This window comes from Chelonoidis abingdonii, chromosome 5, assembly GCF_003597395.2.
Source record: "Chelonoidis abingdonii isolate Lonesome George chromosome 5, CheloAbing_2.0, whole genome shotgun sequence".
Lineage (NCBI taxonomy): Eukaryota > Metazoa > Chordata > Testudines > Testudinidae > Chelonoidis > Chelonoidis abingdonii.
This window is the reverse complement of record NC_133773.1, coordinates 60,011,339-60,026,700: the sequence shown is the minus strand read 5'-3', so window position 1 is coordinate 60,026,700 and position 15,362 is coordinate 60,011,339. Positions and strand designations below refer to the sequence as shown.

Sequence of the window (15,362 nt, the reverse complement as noted above, 5' to 3'; positions counted from 1 at the left end):
GAAAGGTATTTTAGGTCATAGACTTAAAAGAACTAGAAGCTTATGCATACTCAGAAACGTACAATTTACTAAGAGTTAATGATCTCATGGAAATAGTAGATGTGTATTTAAACCATGGAAATATCTCTAGATATATTGTTTGTCAGAATAGACATACCAACATCTATGCCTCATCAGTAACTAAAATGTAAGCCTTATGGTGTATCCTCACTTGTATGCAGTCCGTGTATTGGTGACCTGGCTCATCATTAGGCCACACACAATAATAGTGGGAAGAACTGAGGAGGAGAGGAGTTTAGATTAATACAAAATTTCCTTAGAACTCCTAAGCTGTTCCAACTGACCATTATTTTTACAGCCAGTCAGGTTACATATATTACGAGAAGGAAGCATTGGTCTAGGAGGAAAACCTATCTGATTAAAACCATATTTTAACATTCTTGTTTATAATTAAAAATGTAGAACTTTTACATCTCTTCATACTGCTGTGAACAATTTTTCCTGCCATTCTTTCTGCCTATGGGAATAAGGGAAGTGAAGTATTTTGAAAGGCTCTCACTGCTGTAATAGAAATTCTTAAACTAAAATGCAAACCATGGGCCACATGTTACCTTCTGGCAGATAGACACAAGGAAATGAAAAACATGCATAATTTCAAGGCAAATCTCTAGTTGGGATTGGACAAGAGGGAGAATTTGAGCCAGTGCAGGGAGGAAAGGGGCCATAGCCAGGAACACCAGATGAATCTTCTGGCATGTCATTGCACACCCTAACCTGTCCTTCTAGGGGACCATGTTCCACTCACCTAACCCTTTGTATCAGCATTGCCATTGACTAATCCCTGTGCTTGCACATCAGAGGATACAGGTGCACAGGGAAATTACTACTCAGTCAACCAGCAGTTGTTCACTGGGAAATCTATAATCTGTTAGTGAGGGTATGTTGCATTTAGTGCCTGCTGTTGGCCCTGTCTTGAGAACCCTGTGTAGATCTGTAGAGCCCCAGATCCAGATATTTGTTGAGAAAGGGCTTCCTTAGTGCCTGGATGCAAGAAGCAGTTTGCTGCTGTGGTGCAGCTAGCCTCCTTCCACTGATTTGGTGAGTTTTCTGCACTATTTCCTTGCTTCCTATCTCAAGTGCTATTCTGTGCCTGTAATGTTTGTACAAGAATGAAAAATTATAAGTGATTGAGTCCTTGCAATCAGGCAACTGATCAGTGGAGTTTTAATATTTGCTGATTTGTGCCAAGAAGTATGAAATGATCATGAAATATTACTTCAGAGGGTATGTTTACACTGCAATTAAAAACCTGTGGTTGGCCTGTGCCAGCTGACCCAGGCTCATGGGCTTGGGCTAAGAATCTGTTTAACTGCAGTGCAAGCATTCAGACTTGGGTTCTAGGACCCTGCAAGATGGGAGGGTTCCAGAGCTGAGGCTGTGGCCTGGGTCCAAATGTCTACATCACAATTAAACAGTCCCTTATCCCAACGCTAGGATAGGTGGCATGGGCTGGTCACAGATATCTAATTGCAGTGTAGACATACCCTAAGTCACTTTTAAGAGTATCACTGAAATAGTGTTGTTATATCTGAAGTTTCTGGGGGGAAATCAGCTAAAAACACCCCAAAAGTTGTGGAATTGGACTATTAACATCCAAACAAACCCCATCTGTCCAACATAGGTAATATGTTATTTGAGACTGATGCAAGATCAAAGGGACTTTTATTAAATATGATACAGCAGTTATTAGAGAGGGGAAATAACAAAGATTGATTCCTTTCCCTTCCCGAGTTAGAGTACGAATACAAACATTAATGATAACTTTACAAATGCAACGTAGGACTCTGACTAATATAATAATGCTAGGTCACACTTTTACTTTCAACCCCCCCAATGGCTTAACAAGAAGGGATAATGGTGTGATAGTGTATTATGGAGAGCGAGATGAGAGAGCTAACAGCTTGCAGACCTTGAACTAGAGAAATGTGAGTATCATTGTTTTTGATGTCTCTTCTGAAGTGTCAAGGGTTTGGGCCCATTTGGACAAGACCAGGCAGTGTCGCTGGAACATTTTTAATAGTGGGGGTGCTGAAAGCCAGCCCCCTGTCCACGTCTTCCCTGCTGGGCTGAGCTCGGGAGTAAAGTCTCAGGCACAGGGAGCAGACTGTGCCTGCTGCAACACCCTTGCACCCCTAGTTCCTGCGCCTGTGGACTAGGGAGTCTTCGTCCTAACGTATTGGTATGGTTTCTTTTTGAGTTAATTCCATCTCCTCTTGGTTTTTGAACACACATTGTTTTATTTGAGCTATTTTGGATCTTAGACTGTTTCAGGGATATTCCACTACAGTTCATCCCAGGGGGAGAGGTAAAATTATCCTTCTTCTCAGAGGAGATCTAACAGTGTGTGAATCTACGTGTAAGCCACACTCGGGAGGGGGGGCGGGTTTGGTCACAAGTCCTATTCTATACATAACTAAGACTACATAAATCTTTATCATTATCAAAATGTCACATGTAAATCATAGTAAATACAAGCAAAGTAGACTGAAAAACTGAATCAAAATGATTAAAAATATAAAATCAGTAACTCAAATTCTTTTCAGTAAAAAAAAGTTTTCCTCTTTAGACTATGGTGGCTCTATTGATTGCATTTCCTCCCTTGATTGAGACAGCAACACTTCATACATGAAAGGTATCTGGATAATAATAAGAGATCCAGCTTTCTCCATTCCTTTGATTATTGGTATTGATTTCCTTACAGACTCAGAAGTTTCAAAAATCATGAATTATAATCATCAGAGGGAATCAATGTGGACCGAGTATTTTACATGTTTTTTGAATGTGCCTATTGTAATTGTACATATAGAGAAAATAATTGTTTTCTTCCATCTTAAAAAGAAAGAAACTTGTGCCACATCCATAATGAGCGGTGGCACTGAAATTTAGTCCTCGCTTAGAGTTCAGTATCGTCTGTGGGTAGGTTTTATGCATCTTAGATCTTCCTCTCATAAGAGTTTTTTTATTTTTAAATATTTACAGTTTGAGAGCCTTCTGTGTTTTCCAAAAGGAGCAGCAGCAGTGTTTAGTTTACATGACCCTAGTTTCATGACAGCGGTAGCAGATCTTGATATCTTATCCCAGGGAAAGCATTGTTGGCCTCCCTTTCGGTTACATTCATGGTGGGAGTTAATAGCATATTTCAGCTCTAACTCAGCTGGAGAACACAGACAGCAGTGAATCTTTCACAAAGTATAAACACAATTTGTATTTATAGCATGGTTAATGCTTGCTAAATAGTTGGGAAAATTATCTGCATGTCTGTTTTCAGCAGGTGGGGCACAATCTTTGTTGTGGCTGCAGTGGGTTTTAAAAAATGGAATAAAGTGATTACACAACATTGTAATGGAATAGTAAATTTAGAAGTGGTGAATACAATAAGTGAAGAATTCATGCAGACACAGTTCAAAGTATTGTAGAAACAATCTTTGAAGCATTACGGGCCAGAAGTGTGCTGCCCAGATGGTATATTTGACATAGTGCAGCACAGGAACTGTGCGTGAAAAGCCAAATAAATGTTAAGGATTAGTCTAGTTTTAATTGAAAACCAGCATTAAAAAAATACCATAAAATGGTGCCAGATTTAAAAAGAATATAATCAAAACCAAACACATTGTTTTCATGACCAGCCAGAGACTGACTTGTCAACAGTGCTGTGTGCTGGACTCTGATCTCTTCCTCTGAAGCCTTGTGGAGAGGAGTCCTGTTGCAGAGGTAATGATTTCATGGGGAGGAGGGAGATGAATGATTTGCCATACAAGTCCCTCCTGCTGGCCAGGCCACAAAGGAAAAGATTATTAGTCATGTTTGGTGGGTAAATGCTATTGTGATATCAAGTCAGGACTGAAAAGTACTAGGGGTGGGGAATCTTCCAGGTCAACCTTCAGTTGTGGCAATTGAAAAACATTTTCTTTGGAGCCTGGGAAATCTAGTTTTAAATGTAAAACTTTTATATTTAATTGAACTATAAACATTTTTGCTCTGATAAAGGGAGCATTGCTAATGTAAGAACATAAGATATGCCCCATGATTTGGACATTTTTCCATCAATTCGAGTATCCTTGCTCAGTCCGTGGCCAATATGTGGTGCTTCTGAGTAAACAGACCTAATTAACTTAGGTAAGAGTGTACACCTGTGTCTGGGAGTTGTGACTGTGACTTTAAGGCCAGAAGGGACCATCATGATCATCATCTGACCTCCTGCAGGTCACAGGCCACAGAACCTCACCCACCCAGTACAGTAGTAGGCCCATAACCGCTGGATGAGGTACTGAAGTCCACAAATGTTGATTTAAAAACGTCAATTTACAGAGAATTCACGATTTACTGTAATTCAAACTAGCAAGTAGCCCATACCCATGCTGCAGAGGAAGGCAAAAAATCTCCAGGGTCTCTGCCATCTGACCTGGGGAAAATTCCTTCCTGGCCCTGAACATTCAGCAAGACCTGCCAGCCAGACACCTGGAAAAGAATTCAGTAACTCAGAGCCCTCCCCATCTAGAGTCTCCTCTCTGGCCATTGGAGATGTTTGCTAACAGTAGTTGCAGATGGGCCATACACCACTGGAAGAAACATCATTACACCACCCCCTCCATAAACTTACCAAGCTCAATCTTGAAACAAGTTAGTTTTTTTGCACCCGCTGCTCTCCTTGGGACCCTGTTCCAGAACTTTATTCCTCCGATGGTTATAAACCTCCATATAATTTCAAGCCTAAACTTGTTGATGAGCAGTTTATATCCATTTTTTCTTGTGCTAACATTGGTCCTTAATATTGACTTGCTTTCTGCAGGCAACATTGTTATGTCATAAAGAATGAGTTGTAGTTGCCTTTGACTTAACTTCAGTAATAACAACAACCTTTTGGACTCTGAATATTTACATTATTCTTCATTCTGTAGTGCATTTACCTTGGTTCTGTTCTTCTATTATTGTCACCATCCAGCAGAAAAGAAGGGTGTCCTTTTAAAGCCAGCCTAAGAGGTCTAGTGTACAAGGATTTAAAAAAAAAATCCCAACACCACTACTTTATGCTTGAGAGTCGCAAAGCTTTCAAGAAGTATGAAGCTCATGTAAATTAGCTCTTCAACTCTGAGTGCTTGTTTTCTCAGCCCTGTGTAAAATTCAACAGGGGTAGAAATCTTCAGCCCAACCAATTTTCTCACCTCTTCCTGCTTGATCTGGCTTGTGGAGCTATCAGTACAGGAGAGGGCATCAGATCCCATAGGCTCTTCATATTTTCATTCGTGCCTGGCTGGTGAGTTTTAGATATTCACAATATATTTTTCTGCCAGTTCTAAATAAGGCAATAACCCAGAATGTTCCTTGCCTGTCCAAAAATGATGAATATATTCTAATTTCTCCCCCTTTTTTCAGCTGGCAGGAGTGATGAATATGGGAATATCATAGCAGCATACAGCCTCTCTCTCATAGACTCATAGACCAGAAGGGACCAATATGATCATCTAGTCTGACCTCCTGCACAAGGCAGGCCACAAAACCCTACCCATACACATTTATAACAACCCCGAACCCATGACTGAGTTATTGAAATCGTCAAAATTGAGATTTGAAGACCTCAAGCTGCAGGGAATCCACCAGCAAGCGACCCATGCCCCACGCTGCAGAGGAAGGCGAAAAACCTCCAGGGCCTCTGCCAATCCGCCCTGGAGGAAAATTCCTTCCCGACCCCAAATATGGCGATCAGCTAAACCCTGAGCATGTGGGCAAGACTCACCAGCCAGCACCCAAGAAAGAATTCTCTGCAGTAACTCAGTTCCCATCCCATCCAACATCCCCTCACAGACCATTGAGCAGACTTATCTGCCGATAATCCAAAATCAATTGCCCAAATTAAACTATCCCATCATAACATCCCCTCCATATACTTATCAAGCTTAGTCTTAAAGCCAGATAAGTCTTTTGCCCCCACTACTTCCCTCGGAAGGCTGTTCCAGAACTTCTCTCCCCTAATGGTTAGAAACCTTCGTCTAATTTCAAGTCTAAACTTCCTAATATCCAGTTTGTACCCATTTGTCCTTGTGCCTACATTAGTACTAAGCTTAAATAATTCCTCTCCCTCCCTAACGTTAATCCCCCTGATATATTTATATAGAGCAAGCATATCCCCCCGGAGCCTTCTTTTGGCCAGGCTAAACAAGCCAAGCTCTTTGAGTCTCCTTTCATAAGGCAGGTTTTCCATTCCTCGGATCATCCTAGTAGCCCGTCTCTGAACCTGTTCCAGTTTGAATTCATCCTTCTTAAACATGGGACACCAGAACTGCACACAATATTCCAGGTGGGGTCTCACCAGCGCCTTATATAACGGTACTAACACCTCCTTATCCTTGCTGGAAATACCTCGCCTGATGCATCCTAAAACCGCATTTGCTTTTTTAACGGCCATATCGCATTGGCGGCTCATAGACATCCTGCTATCAACCAATACCCCAAGGTCCTTCTCCTCCTCTGTTGCTTCCAACTGATGCGTCCCCAATGTATATCTAAAATTCTTATTATTAATCCCTAAGTGCATGACCTTGCACTTTTCACTATTATATTTCATCCTATTACTATTACTCCAGTTTACAAGGTGGTCCAGATCTTCCTGTATAGTATCCCGGTCCTTCTCCGTGTTAGCAATACCCCCCAGCTTTGTGTCATCCGCAAACTTTATTAGCACATTCCCGCTCTTTGTGCCAAGGTCAGTAATAAAAAGGTTAAATAAGATTGGTCCCAAAACCGATCCTTGAGGGACTCCACTAGTAACCTCCTTCCAGCCTGACAGTTCACCCTTCAGTACGACCCGCTGGAGTCTCCCCTTTAACCAGTTCCTTATCCACCTTACAACTTTCATATTCATCCCCATCTTTTCCAATTTAACTAACAGTTCCCCATGCGTAACCGTGTCAAACACCTTACTGAAATCGAGGTAAATTAGATCTACCGCATTTCCTTTGTCTAAGTAATCCGTCACCTTCTCAAAGAAGGAGATCAGGTTGGTTTGGCACGATCTACCTTTAGTAAATCCATGTTGCAATTCGTCCCAATTACCATTGACCTCAATGTCCTTAACTACTTTCTCCCTTAAAATTTTTTCCAAGACCTTACACACTACAGACGTCAAGCTAACAGGCCTATAATTACCCGGATCACTTTTATTCCCTTTCTTAAAAATAGGAACTACGTTAGCAATTCTCCAGTCGTACGGTACAACCCCCGAGTTTATCGATTGCTTAAAAATTCTCGCTAACGGGCTCGCAATTTCACGCGCCAGTTCCTTTAATATCCTCGGGTGGAGATTGTCCGGTCCCTCCGATTTTGTCCCATTAAGCTGTTCAAGTTTGGCCTCTACCTCAGATGCGGTAATATCCACCTCCATATCCGCATTCCCGTTTGTCATCCCTCCATCGTCCTTAAACTCCTTACTAGTCTTATTAAAGACCGAGGCAAAGTACTTATTTAGATATTGGGCCATGCCTAGGTTATCCTTAATCTCCGCTCCATCCTCAGTGTGGGAACTTTCCCGGAGTGTTGATCCTAAAATCAAACACTCCGGGAAAGTTCTCTGTAACATTAGACTGACTTCTTGTTATGTCAGCATAATGGGGTTATTTTCATTCACTTTAAAATGTGACCTAATCAAAATTGGTGTAAATTTCAAAAATAATAATATAAACAATAAATTGATATTAAAATAATATAAATAAAAAAGCTTTAAGAAATAATTGTGACATTACATTACCTTTGTCTGGTATATTTTCCTTTTAAATTGTTCATTATGAATGAAAAAATCTGACTGATGAAGACTCTGGTTGTATGCGCATACCCAGTATTCATTATTTTATTTACAAAAGCAATAATATTTTAGTGCATCAGGGAAGAACCTGTTTCTTGCGTGAGGAAGTCACTTATACTGAAGATGTTCATCCCCATGCAGTTTCCATACTGGAAATCATACTGGATGGAATCACAGTTAGATGTATTTTATCAGAGGATAAAAACAGTTAATTCAGGGCAGGTGAAAACTGTCCAATATTATTTAAAAAAAAAAAATTACAGCTATCCAAATGTTTGCAGTCAAGATGTTAAACTATCAAGTAATGCAGATGTGAAATTAAATAACTGTATTTCTCTATTTACCAAAATATTTGACTTTTCTTAGTTTGTCGTCTTTAGCTTTCACAGATTCTGAAAAGTCTGAAGCTGCACATTAATGGCTAGTATTTGTACCTACAGTTGTGTAGGAATTTCCAGTTTGTAGAAAATTCTGCTATTTCAACATTTGTTTTTGTCCAAATCAGAATTAAAAATGGAACAGAAACCAAAAGAAGCTCAAATAATTAAAATAATCCATAGATGGGGCAATGGTGATGAGATTTAGTGCACAGAAAATGTAAATATTTGTGGGAATGTTGCAAACTACATTGTGAGATTAATGATCATATTTTGACTTTTTATTTTATACCTTCTAAAATAAAATTTCAGAGCAAAGTCATTTCAAAACAAAAAATCAAAATGTTCCATTCTGATAAGGTCAAATGTTTTTGACCTTCTGTTTTCGACAGAATGTTTTGACCTTATTGAAATCCTTCATTTCAGTTTTTTCGAAAGAAAATCTAATGTTTCAATTTTAACAAATCATCATCTTCTGATGAAAACATTTTCTTTCGGAAAAATTTCAACCAACTCTAGTTGTAACTAGACTCTGACAGTTCTTGGAATGCCCAGGACTGGGTCTCACCCCTGCACTCCCAGCCATAGGGAGACTTGCTGGTGCTTAAGTGAGTGTCAGCTCCCTGATACCACCAGCCTGATAGCCACCCAAACAATCTCCTCTGGGCTATGCCAACCCCTATATTGCTCTTGCAAGTTAACAGTAGGTGTATTGGAGTCCCTAAACCCCTTTGAAACATTCTGCTGTAGTATCCAGGCCTTTATCCACTGAACACTCACAGTAATACTAGGTTTGCTGACTCCAAGGGAACAGTGCATGCATGAGTTTGAATAATTCAATTCAGGATCATCTCCTTGTACAGTACCACAGCATTGAGATATATTTACAGTGAAAACAACAAGACGTTTATTATCAAAGGTTCAAGATTCAAGAGATAGTAAAAAAGGATAAAGAATCAAGAGGGTTACCTATAAAACAAAATCATAATACAAAAGCTAGAGACTAAACTAAGAGGCTAATATGTCTGAAGAACTTTATCACAACCCAAATATCCTTTGCGGCATTTCAAACAAGCCTGGTTGAGATTCTGTTTTCATGAATGTAAATACGCTGTTCATTTACTACTTAGGTACAGGATAAAAGGATGTCTTCTTTGCCTTCACCTTATGTTCTCCAAAGTTCATTGTTCCTAAGAGTCAGGATGGCACTCTCCCAACCCCCTAGATTATTCTCTGGTGTGCTGCCTTCCTAGTGACTTCACAACCCCCCCCCGATTTTGTATTTGTAATTTTGTAATTGATTCCCTATTATGTTAACTTGCAAAGCTTGATTTATATGTGGACTGATGGAGACAGATGATAAACATGTTTTGTATGGCAGAAACCTGTTTGTCAACGCTGCAATGATATGGACTTTAGGGACATATTTGTAGTATACATACATAACTCCTTGTACAGTGTTTGCATTTCACAACAATTTCACGACAATATTTCACGACAACCAGTGAGATCCTAGCTTTTATTTAAGACCTCACATAATATTCTTTGGTGAACCAGAATTTACATATCAAGATATTCTTGTGACTCCATTGCCAGTTGGCTTTGAGGGATTCTTAGGGTCACATAGATGTATTGTATTTAAGAAGCATTTTTTTTAAATTTTCTTGAACCATGTAAAAGAATGGTTTTCATTAAACTGAGTGATTAATACTAGAAATTAGTAAGGTCTTGGGGTTTCTTACCTGCACCGACTATGTTATGGATGATGGTATACGTTTTTTAAGAGCAAAAGGTGTGACTGTTTTATATAGAGAGATATGGTGATCACTAATCTCCTGATGCAGTCTGCTCCACTCCCACAAATATTTACATTTTTGTGTGCACTAAATCTAGTCACTCTTGCCCCATCTATTGGTTTTTACTGAGTTTCTTTTGGTTTCTTGTGTCATTTTTTGTCAGTCTCTTTGAAGTACTACCAGACTCATTTTTCTAGTTCTACTTTTTTATCTGCTTATTTCCAGTAGCCAGAGATTTAGGTGTTTTGAATGAGCACATCAGTGTTCCAGACAGAGATACTGTTTGAAATTATCCATGAACCCAGTGCCTCTGAACATTATTGAGTGACATTTGTTTCTCTTGGTTGTGTCTGCTCTGACTAACTGGTTTCTTTCAGATTGGCAGCTGGGATTACACTGTAGTAGATGGACAGCTGCATGAACTGGAGATTGCAGTGAGGCTGTGCTAGGCCTCAATTTAATATGCCTGGAATGTATAAACTCAGATTGGAGCAATTTATGTGACCCTGATGGGGAAATCTATTCATATTTTCACAAACTGTGATTATTTCCTGTTTTACCTCAATGACTGCCATGTAATTAGATACAACAGTCTACTCATAATTTGTCTAGCTAAAAATACATAACCTTTTCATATATGGTTGCTTTTTCACAGCAGACTTTTTAATGTATTTTAGAATATGCTTAGAGTGTTTTTTACAAACTGCTGAGTACATCATAATACTTTTCTTTCCCCTTCAGTTACAACATATGTGCTTATGTACAGCTCTTTGATACTAACAATACCAGGTATAACAAAAGCACCCAACAATGCAAATCTTTTTGAAAAAAATATTTAGGTCTTAATATTTAAGGGTTGAAAAATAATACACAACTAGTAAAGTTAGTAGTTTCCCAAGAGGCAAGTATAGAAACATTTCTGAGCTAAGATAAATAATTGGCGTTTCTATAAAATCTTTATCTAAGGCAACACCAAGTATGTGGTGTGATTTGGTTGGAGTTTAGTTTAGTTTAGTTTTTGTTTTTAGAATGTAAGAAATTTATGCTACAATCATTGTGGTCCATTTGACATTAGTTAGTTCTCATTTCTGCCTTTTGATAGTGCTTTCATATGTACTTGCACAGTTTTGTTTTTTTTAAAGCATTTTATCCCCAATGCAGAATGTCAGCCATAGACTTTGAGCATTTGTAATATTTTAAATAAATGTATAGGTGTTTGATGAGTGTTATTACTAATGAACTCTTAGAGGTTATCAGGAGGGTTTGAACATGCTTTCCACATCCAAGCACAGACCTCTATTATTTGAACTAAAATGGTAACTCAATTACCTGGCATCAGTAGCAGGCTGTTATCCTCTATGTTGACTAGATACTGGAGGGAGGACATAACACATGCTTTATAAGAATGTCACAAAGCTATGGAGAATACAGTGTAACTCTTGATCTGTCATCATTGCTTTCCCCACCTCTTTCTTTTTTATGCTTGTTAGAGTTCTACTCAAAAATATGTAAATTCTGCATTATTTTTAAAACAGCAAAATTAATTGAATAGTTAAGCTGTTCCAGGTAAAGGAATTGTGATTATTAAAATGAAAGGACTGAGGGTATGGCTACACTTGAAATTTCAAAGCGCTAGACCAGCAGCCTGCTAGACCGGCACCCCGCTCTGGTGCATATATATCTCTGCCGGCCCGACCCTCCCTCAGTTCCTTCTTACCATCCGTGGGAGCGTTGGAACGACTCCTGTCTCTCCATTGAGAGTGTCCCTTAGCATCGTTAGCAGTTATTGTTGTTTGTCAATAGTTAACAGTTTCTTAGTAGATAGTTAAGCTTCCTTTGTTCGAGGTATGGATAAATTCCGACACTGGCCCTGGGCAGCGTGTCTCTGTTGCGTTGGGGAATTGCATCAGACAGAGCACTGCAAAATCTGTAAGGCCTTCAAGCCAAGAACTAAAAAAGAAAGAAACTTTCGATTGAAGCAGATATTCACGAAGGCTGTGTTACAGGCCTCAGCTTTGGACCATCCCACGGCTCTGGCGGCCTTGGTGCGGAGTGCTCCAGCATCGATGTGTGACCTGGCACTGGTGGGGCACCCCAAGACTACGGCACCGAGACAACATGACTGGCCCCGGCACCGGTCGACTTCACAGGCCCGGTCGAAGGGCCTACCCAAGGCCCGAGGGCTCTCTCCACATAAGAAAGCAGTGCCCATGAAGGACTCGAGTGCACAAAAGGGCAGTGCTGCCCCGGAACAGACCTCAGTACCAGTGGCTCCGGCACCGAAAGGTCTGTCGAGCCCTGGGGTAAGCGTCTCGTTTGAAGAAGAAGGGCTGGAGGAGCTCCCAGAACAGCCTTCCATGCCAAAGGACCTCATTGAATTGTCCACAGCGAGTCCCCTCCCGACCAAGGAGAAGTCTCCAGCACCGAGACTGCCGTCCAGAGGCAAACCGGCTCTGGTGCACCCACCGAGGTCACCATCCTGGCACTGTTACCGGCGTTGGTCCCGGACGAGCTCCGTCTCAGTAGACTCCCTGCTGCCCTTGACTCAGCGGGTCTCAAAGGCGTCTGGTCCCAGCCCATGCTTGGCACCAGCCCCGCCACTCCAGAGTTCCCTGGCTCCTCCTCCAAGTGAACACCAGGACATTTCAAGGCCGGGCCCGACCGCTGGCCATCATTCCCAGTCTCTGGGGTACTGGTACCGATCCAGGGTCCCAGTCAGCAAGACGCCACTCCCGATCCTGTTCCTGGTCAATACGAGATCACTCCCCAGTCCCTGACTGGCACCATTCCTTGGCACTGCTGTGGCCCTCGAGGTCACCGTCCGTGGACTCTGGGGTGGAATCGGGCCGCTCTGGCTGTGCCCACAGAGCACCAGCCAGCAGAGAACACCAAGCCTCATGGTACCCACAGTGGGGCCCGCCAGGGCAGTGGCCTTTCTGGACTCCATGGGCCTACCACCAGCAGCAAGGGTCCCCCTCCAGAACATCGAGGTCCAGCTTTTCAGGACATTGTTCCTGCTCCCTGCATGGGCACCCCTTCTCTCACAAGGAGGCCATGGTTTCCAGACCGCCGGATGCATCACAGGCCGGGACAGCACCGGGCCCGGTGCTGTCTCAAACACGCTCGGCTGGGGAAACCCCAGAGGAGTCCTTAGCCTGTGAAGTGGCACAGGAAGGGCTAGAGGATGAGGCACAAAAGGCTTTAACTTCTTTATCCTCCCTGGATGAGGCCATGGCAGGTACAACGGTTTCAGGGCCTCCCCCGATTGATCACAGGGCACACCAAGAGCTGTTCCGCAGGGTGGCCCAAATTTGAATTTACAGGCAGAGGAGACGGTAGAGCAGGAGGATCCCATGGTGGACATCCTAAGCCCTGAAGGCCCATCCAGAATCACGCTCCCACTCATAAAAACAATACAGTCCAATTATAAGACAATATGTCTTCCAAAGGGTTTGACTTCCTCTTCTGTCACCCACCATCCTGTTTGCTGGTTGTGTCTGCAGTCAACGAACGGCAATGGCATGGACAGCAAGCCCCAGCCCCTAAGGCCAAGGAGGTGAAGCGGTTGGACGTATTTGACAGAAAGATCTATTCATCGGGGGGGCCTACAATTGAGGATCGCAAATCAGCAAGTGATCCTAAACAGACACAATTTTAATTCTTGGGCAGCAGTCTCCAAGTTCAAGGACTCTTTGCCCCAGGGCTCACAGCCCAAGTTCACAACCGTCATGGATGCAGGGAAGGCGGTAGCCAAAACCTCCCTGCAGGCCTCGCTTGATTCGGTGGCTGCAGCTGCTAGACAATAGCGTTGGGAGTGGTGATGAGATGCTCGGCGTGGCTGCAGGCTTCAGGCCTTCCAGGAGAGGTCCAAAACACCCTCCAAGACCTCCCGTTCGAAAGGTCTGCCTTGTTCTCAGACCAAATGGACACAAAGCTGCATAGCCTTAAAGACTCCCGGGCAACCCTCAAGTTGTTGGGAATGCACACCCCGGCGACACAGAGGAAGCCTTTTAAACCCCAACCACCACCACAAAGACAGTACCATCCTCGCCCCAGGCAGGAACTTTACCGCAGAAGGGGCAGAGATAATAGGCACAGGCGGAACAACACGCCTAGCCAGGGCCAGGGCCAGGGCAAGCCACAACCCAGCAACAAGCAGGGATTTTGAAGGTGCGCTCAAGGACAGCGCACCAAGCCCCTCACTGGGTCCTCCCCTCTGTTTCATGAACCGTTTGTACCATTTCTACCGTACATGGTCCCATATAACATCGGACCGTTGGGTCCTGCGCACGGTGAAGGTGGGATACACTCTACAGTTCTCCTCATCCCCTCCTTCCCACCCCCCATCCCCGTCCCTCTTCAGGGACCCTTCACAGGAGCAACTCCTGATGCAGGAGGTTCAGGCCTTTCTCAGAGCAGGGGCGGTGGAGAAGGTCCCTCCAGACCTAAGAGGGAAAGGGTTCTATTCCAGGTACTTCCTTATCCCCAAGACAAAGGGGGGTCTTCCACCCATTCTGGACCTACGTAGTCTCAACAAATTCCTAGTCAAGGTCTGCTTTCGCATGATCTCCCTTGGTTCTATTATCCCTTCCCTGTATCTGGGGGATTGGTACGCTGCCCTCGATGTGAAGGATGCGTACTTTCACGTTGCCATTCACCCTGCTCTCTGGCAGTTCCTGCGGTTCACCATAAGCTAGCACTATTGCCAGTTTATGGTCCTACCCATCGGCCTGGTGACAGCCCCACGAGTGTTCACGAAATGCATGTCAGTGGTAGCAGCATTTCTTTGAAAAAGAAGGCAGCTATATCCGTACTTGGACGATTAGCTTCTCGCGGGCTGGTCCGAGGACGCGGTCCGTTCCCACATGATGTTGGTGCTAGACTTGTTCCACAAGCTAGGTCTCCTAGTCAATGTGCCCAAGTCCTCACTGATACCTACGCAAAGACTACACTTCATAGGGGCAGTCCTGGACTCAGTACAGGCATGAGCAAGCCTACCGGTTTCCAGGTTCCTAGCCATCCAGCTAACCATAATCCCTGTGCAACGGTTCCCCACAACTACAGTCAGATGCTGCATGCAGCTTTTGGGGCACGTGGCAGCGTGCACCCATGTAGTCAAATATGTTTGGCTGAGACTCAGACCTATGCAACTGTGGCTAGTCCAAACATACTGCCCCGGAAGAGACCCCTTGGACCTTGTAGTGACAATCCCAGCTTGAGTCTTGGACTCCACTGGTGGCTCCATCAGCAGGTAGTTTGTGAAGGGATCCCCTTCGCTACACCCAGCCCACCTTGACGCTGGTAACAGACACATCAGACTTAGCCTGGGGAGCT

General features: G+C 43.0%; 1 protein-coding gene across 7 annotated transcripts in view; it reads left to right on the top strand.

Annotated features, from left to right (window-relative positions):
• LRBA (LPS responsive beige-like anchor protein) overlaps nt 1-15,362 on the top strand; it is a 582,443-nt gene that overhangs the window by 512,119 nt on the left and 54,962 nt on the right. The gene's annotated exons all lie outside the window — the stretch shown is intronic.